The sequence below is a fragment of the Diadema antillarum genome, unplaced genomic scaffold (genome assembly GCF_040938485.1).
Source record: "Diadema antillarum isolate AM-2024a unplaced genomic scaffold, OU_Dant_1.0 scf00000113, whole genome shotgun sequence".
Taxonomy (NCBI): domain Eukaryota; kingdom Metazoa; phylum Echinodermata; class Echinoidea; order Diadematoida; family Diadematidae; genus Diadema; species Diadema antillarum.
In genome coordinates, this window is record NW_027271002.1 from 1,219,101 (window position 1) to 1,226,357 (window position 7,257).

The 7,257-nt window shown below is 36.4% G+C and overlaps 1 long non-coding RNA gene across 1 annotated transcript; it reads left to right on the top strand.

Moving 5' to 3' along the window:
• Nucleotides 1-367: 367 nt before the first annotated feature.
• Nucleotides 368-4,892, top strand: LOC139719690 (uncharacterized). Its single transcript, XR_011710116.1, has 3 exons — nt 368-501; nt 2,722-2,982; nt 4,630-4,892. It is a non-coding gene; the product is annotated as an uncharacterized lncRNA (long non-coding RNA).
• The last annotated feature ends 2,365 nt before the right edge of the window (nt 4,893-7,257 follow it).

A 7,257-nucleotide genomic window follows, 5' to 3' on the forward strand; every position in this document is an offset into this window, starting at 1 on the left:
AATATATTTGAAAATATTGTTTTGGTAGTTGTATTGTGAACCGCGTTCTTCAAAGATAACCTCAAAAAATCTTAAAAGTATCCCATTATTATGACACGGAAACAGTGCTCACAAAATGCTTGCAATTATAATAACGAACGGTGTTTCTTTCTTCTTTTTCTTTTGTCAAAGACTTTTGCACTAAGGATGTCAGGATTTCAAACGGTACTATAAGAAGATTGATACGGGGCATCAGGGGCATCAGGGGCATCAGTGATACCATGGATCCTGCTAGGGTCCATGAGGATACAAACAAAGAAGACACCTTAATGCAAGCGCTCAAGGATAACGGAGATATTGACCCTAAGAATGACGGAGACGGGATGAGCTCCGACAGTGATGCTATTAAATTCTTGCAACGATGGAGTCGCAGAGGCAGTCACAACCGCAACCCACTGGTCTCCCTGTGTCTGGCCGCTGAATGTGCAGAGTGCAACCCGGTGGACCGAGAGTTTTTTATAGGTAATAACTAATGTTTGTGAAATCCCAAAAGTATATCTATTTTCCGGATCTTGGTGGAACTAAAAGTGGAAAGTAGCACCAACCTGAGGTCTCCGCGTAATGCCTTACATCCAGTGGTTTATAAAGAAGTTTTTTTTTTTTGTGGCCCCTAAACATCAGATTTGAATGAAAATTCAAACGTATTCTTCATCTAGATATAATTTGTAATTGGATTCAAGTTATACCGGTTTAATTTCTCCACCTATTATACATTGACTGAAAATAGAAGTAGTTTGGTGAAACAAAAAACTAAACCTGCTCACCGAATAAGTATTAAAATAATAAACAATTATTGCACCGCTGTTCATTTGCATAATAAACCGACAAAAGTAAATGAGGATCTGAATACGCAGAAGACTTGTTATTACCTTAGAGAAACTGAACAAATATATCAAAGAGAATATAAAGTTGCTCTCTAGAGCAGGTCAGACGATTAGAAAAGTACAGAAAAGTGTTCGAAATATTCTTAGTTCACAAAAAGGGGAATTAACCAATTATTGTCTGTAAACAGAGATACAAGAGATAGAAGCAAACAAAATTATTCCAAAAAAAGTAGTGAAAATTGAAGAAATTGTTTATGTAAAAGATCTTTGATGATGATAAGAAAAATATTCATTTCAACTCAGCCCGCGTTTCTATATCGAAGGAAGAAAAAAAAAACACCACAACAAATGTGAATAAATTGTATTTGATAACGATTGCCGAATGTGAACTTGTGATTTTTTTTTTATGGAGGGGGGGGGTCGTCCAATGGTGTACACCCCCTGCAAATGTTTAAATTTGAGATGAGCTGTGTGTTGTGAAAATAGCTTGAGGTTGAATCCTCCCGGAAAGCCGATGTTATTACTTTACAGATTAACTCCGACAAGGAAAACTGATATGAAAGGAATATGAATATGAAAGGAAACTGATATAATCTTCTAGTTTATAGTTCTTTATAAATTGGTATATCTGATTAGTGTCTAGATATATTCAGTTGAGCAATCTAGATTTTCACTTCGACAATCTTAACAGAAGTAGGGATGAAATTACTACCATATAAAGACATATCATGAAGACACATCTTCCTTAGAGAGTGACTGATAGTTATGCATTGGCATGAATCAATTGTCATTTTATCTGTGGGGCAGATCCAGTTTGGCATATACTTCATATGTATAATTACATATACATATATATATATATATATATATATATATATATATGTATGTATGTATATTCACAACAGTAGGTCAATATAAACTCCGTTGGAGACGTAAATTTGACGAATTTTCGCCCATAGGGCTTTGTCAAGTCAATACATACAAAATGTATTGACTTGACAAAGCCCTATGGGCGAAAATCCGTCAAATTTACGTCTCCAACGGAGTTTATATTGACCTACTGTTGTGAATCTATACTTTCTTAGGACTCCGAGCAGAAACTATTTATTGCTGTTATTCATATATATATATATATATATATACTGACATCAAAGGACTTAACCACAACATGGCGGGGCGGTGCAAGAACAGTAAATCTATGTACCCAACACCAGCCACGTCTATATGGGCAAGATTTGCTGTCAATATATATATATATATATATATATATATATATATACCCACACACATTTGGCGGCATCAAATATGGGATTGAAAGGTTTGCACTATTGTAACAGGGAACTTAATCTCTCGAAATCCTTGGTTTTACCAAACATTTTGGAATTATTTTAATATATTTTTCGTTTAAAAGTAATCAATATCCATTTAACACCGTTGAATCCAACCAGGAATGTGATTTCTTCGCAATTCTTGCAAATTTATGCGTGTATAGGTTCTATGGCATCATATTGAATGGTTGCATTCCATGGCTTTGATGTTATATGCTTAGAGCAGCTCTTCCATTGAGTTTGGATATGAAGACAAAAGAAGAAGTTCCTGATTGTAATAATTTTAAGCTGCATTTTAAGGGAAATGTTGCAATTCTGTATGGAACTTGATGGTAATCTATGTACTTTTTAGTTTTTCTTGAAACCTTCCCTTTATCTATATCAACGGACTAAAAAAGGAGTAGGTCCTACAGGTAATAGTCTTTCATAAAAAGTACACGCATAACCATCGACCATCTTGAGCACATTGAAAACATTGAAAACATAAATAAAACAGAAAAAAAACTTCTTTACCTCTCTTTCCTTAACAGGACGTCACCCGGTCTCTTTGGTAGAACTGTGGTATTTGGCATCAGAGAGAGGACTACAAACCGATTCCCTTTTAAAAGCAATCAATGCACTCAGAGAGAAAGATCCTGAAGCAGGAATCGGAACGACTACACCACAGAGAGCTAATGTGTATTTTGAGTTGCGTGATTGGAAGACTAAATACCAAGGACAGAATCAGCTTGAAGACCTCTTCACGTGTCTGAGGGATTTCAAACTTCAGGATAAAGTGGACAGATTACAAAGTAAATAGGGACTTACTTACTTGGGTATTGGCTATTGCAATATTTTGTAACAGTATTAGGGGACCTTCGATATCTTAATATTAATTTTCGCAGGGTAGGTCGCAGTTTCAATCTTTAGGAGTTGCATTGGTGGCATGCTGACCTGATGTTGCATTATGATATTAAAAAAAAAATCATTATTGCATCATTAAGCCAATAGAGAACATCAAAATACCCTTGCTGAATCGCTGTTTGTTTTATATATTTCTTATACATCAGTTCTTGCATCTTTGTATCTTTACCTTTATCAGTTATAGTAAATCGCGTGTGTTTGTTCAAACAAAAATAATAATGAAGTTTTTCAGAAGTGATTGTACAGTCTGTTCTTCTTCTTCTTCTCCTCCTTCTTTTATGCCTCAGCCACGAAGTGGTGCCGGAGGCATTATGTTTTCGGGTTGTCCGTCTGTCCGTCCTTCCGTCCATCCGTAAACAATTTTATCGACAGCGTAACTAAAAAACCGTTTGATGTATGGTAACAAAAATTGGCATCTATAATGTATGAGTGGGCGAAGTTGTGCCTATCAACTTTTAGGTGCACATGCTTAAGGTCAAAGTTCAAATGCTCAAAATTTCTCTATTTCCTCCATATCCATGCAATGCCTAAAGGTGTTGTTTTCTTGAAACTTAGCTTAGATATGTACTACAAATAAACATTCTCCAGAAAGAGTTTCGGGTCATGAGGTCAAAGGTTAATGGTTAAAGGTAAAATCAAAATGTTGAAATTGTACGTTTTTCTCTATATCTCGCAAATGGTTCAATGTATCTTCGGGGAAATTAGTATATATGCATGTAATGACTGGCAGGGATTATCAAGGGAATTTGGGGGTCAGGGGTCAAAGGTCAGGGGTCGAAGTTTTGAGGTCAACTCCTCAAAATGTCACTACTTTCCTCATATTTATGCAATGCCTTCAGGATTTTTCTTGAAACGATGTATTACCAATAAATATTCTGTGGGAAGTTTCTTCCCAAAAAGTCAAAGGTCACAAGGGCAACGGTCAATTTTGCTATATCCTCCATATCTCGAAAATAACTCAAGGTATCATCATGAAATTTATTATATGTTTATGCATATGTTCTACCTAACAGTGATTCTCTTTGGAACTTTAAGGTCAAAGGTCAAGCGTCAAACGTCAGGTTTTGATATTAATATTTTACCATTTGATACTGAAAATACAAGTTTTCTCCATATCTTATTAAACCTAGTTCAGGGAAAGTGAAAATTCAACACATTTGTGACAAATCTGTCATTTTTATATTTTGCCAGTAATGTGAAACCAGTGGCGGATCCAGAGGGGGCGCATCGGGCGCGCCCCCCCCCCCTTTCTTTTTTTGTTCTTTTGGTTAAAACAAAAGAAATGAAAAGAAAACAATGGGGGGGGGGGTAAGTGCGCTCCCTTTTATTTTGTAAAGGAGCCTCCCCTTTACGGAATTCCTGGATCCGCCCCCTGGAAACTGTCATAACACATTGTCAAGACATTGTACTATAGCTCTATTGGGAGAATCCTGCATTATGGTGGTGGCATACCAGTTGCCGTAGCGACATTTGTAGTTTTTGCTTTGTTTTATGTTATTCATGTGGTTGTCTACGTTATGCTTCTTTTTATACAGAATTCCGAAATTATACCAGCGAGAAGATTCCCTCCTATGTATTCAATAAATTCATATTAGAGATCGCCGACAGACGAAAAATAAAGGAGGTCTTCGAGAACCTCGACATACCTCAAAGTAGTGTTGATCAACTTGACAACTGCGAAACGAATTTTAATCATCATGCAATAAACTGTCTGACAGCATGGAATGAAGGAAATTCCTGCGCGAATCGTTTGGTCTTACTCGACTTGGCAATGGAAGATGCCGAATGTTCCCCAGTTGCCCGAAATTTTTTCAAAGGTAATGCAAGAAATATTAGGGCCAATTGAGTTTTTTTTTTGTTCTGTTCATGAAGTTGGAAAAAAAAAACTAATGCAGCTTATAAAATCCTTTGTCAATTTAGTATCTCAGTGCCCGCCAAAGGTTTTTTAGAAACTACATTCGAAAGTCTTTGAGGATGTGAAAGTATATCCTCTTTTTTTTTTTAAGAAAACGAGCAACGGATGTATCCTTATAACACCCTTACAATTTCGACACAGAAGCTGACACACTCAGCGAATAGGCTATTACGTAAACATGTTTGACAGAATTTTCACAGCTTTCCTCAAAATGGAACGCGTAATATGGTATTAAACGATTGTAGAACATACAAGACTTTTCAATCTCCTCAGTCTCAAAACCTAATTGTTGTAGTGTGTTACTCATATATGACAGCTTCGGGTCTGTATTGTTTTCTATATACATACATTAATGCTATGTCAAGGTATATTCAGATTCTCAATTAATGGTGATGACACAAGCATCAATACTTCACTTCGTAATATCATAGGAATCCCTTCTAATGTTGGATATATAATCAGAATACCATTTCATAGATTTATTCATATCTTTTCATCAAATTGCTTGAAATTACAGTTCATGCACTGACAACATCTGTTTTTTATCATAATAAAATTTCTGTCAAAATCATTTCAATTAATCCAAAAGAAATATTTGATTTGCTGCAAGATCTAAAACAGTTTGAATCATCATTACTTACTTATTTTAGTTCTTAGTAAAGCTTGCAATCTCTTCAATGTTGAATGTATGCAGGACAACAAAAGAGGTATAGGCCTACTGGCTTATTTTCATCCGTCTACATTGACTCAAAATAAGAGTTAGTGAGTGAAACGAAACATCACCGCCTTCCAACAATGTCCAAATATATAAGTGTGAAAAAGTATAAAGGATTATTTGCGCAGACGCTCATTTGCACACCACTATTTGACCATTCATCACAAAAACGACAAAAGTAGCACCCCTCCATTTTCACGGGAGTACCCAAAATAGGTGGAGTGGTCAACGGTGAGATTTCAAAAGCAATTCCTCTTCTTTATAATTCTTGAGGTAAGAATCATACAATGAATATGAAATTGTCTATATTGCATTTTGTAGGAAAACACTTTATATGTCATTTCATATGTATGAAAAATAATGTGCACCATCGAAAAATTAAGAAAGGAATCAGTTCAATACATTTTATTAATATTATTCAATGAATGATATCATTTTTCCAGATTTTGATTTTGAAAGTTGCAAGTGCATCTGCTCTCCTGGTAGCCGACCAGAACACCCTCCTATACTGTTTGACGAGTCATCGGAGGAGAGAGAATAAGGCAAGATGGAGGTCGAGGGCCTACATTAGGAACTTTGTCCGACTAATTTTGCCACAGGAAGCAGGATACGAGTCAGGACCAAAGGTATTAGGGAGTTTTCGCTACACGACGGAAAGACCGAGAATGCGCGGAAGCAATCAGCTGTGACAGTCCCCGTACTCGGACTTCCGTCCCATCATCTAAGCAGTTTCGCATTCCTGTACAGGACGGGAGCGTATGAATAAGATCGCTGATTGGCTGGCTGGCTGGCTGGCTGGCTCACTTGCTGCCAAGCATCGGGACCGAACGCTTTTGTGGGCGAGTGCCGTACTTGTTTTCCCCAGGACGGTGCTTTTCTCGGCATTTGCAGGACGTTAATTTTAGCCGAGAACCGTTCCCATTTTCCCCAGGACGGGATGTGTTTGTTTGTTTGGTTTTTTGGTATTTTTAGAACTGGGGATGCGCAGTGCAAATCCTGCACACGGTACGCTCAACTAGCGGTCGCGTTGTGCTTGCTATAGTCCCCTAATCAGGCTAATGACAGCATTGACAGCTCATGAACTTTCTTTGGCTGCCAAGACAAAGATGGACAAAAAATCCATTTGTCTTTCACGATATTTATATTTAGATAATATCCTGATAATTTTCCTTTTCATAGATATGTTGTGGCAAACATATAGCAATCCCAAATACAAATCATTTATTTCAGTGTATTTGTAGAACTTTATGATATTGTTACTGCAAGAAATTTAAATATTGTAATTACTGTTATATTCATTTCTCGTACCTCCTTAAGCCGTTTTTTTTTACTTATGAGTAAATTTTACTTTAAAAGCTATATTCTTCTTTATGTTTTCATCCAGAATAATTCATTGTGTTATTTTTGCCAGTTAAAGAAGAACTTATATGTATTGCTTTCGAATTTTTAATGCGTTTTAATGTGTATATCATTCATATACTTATTCAAATTAGCACCTGATACCAAGTACTGCGATAACTGTTAGCACTCTAA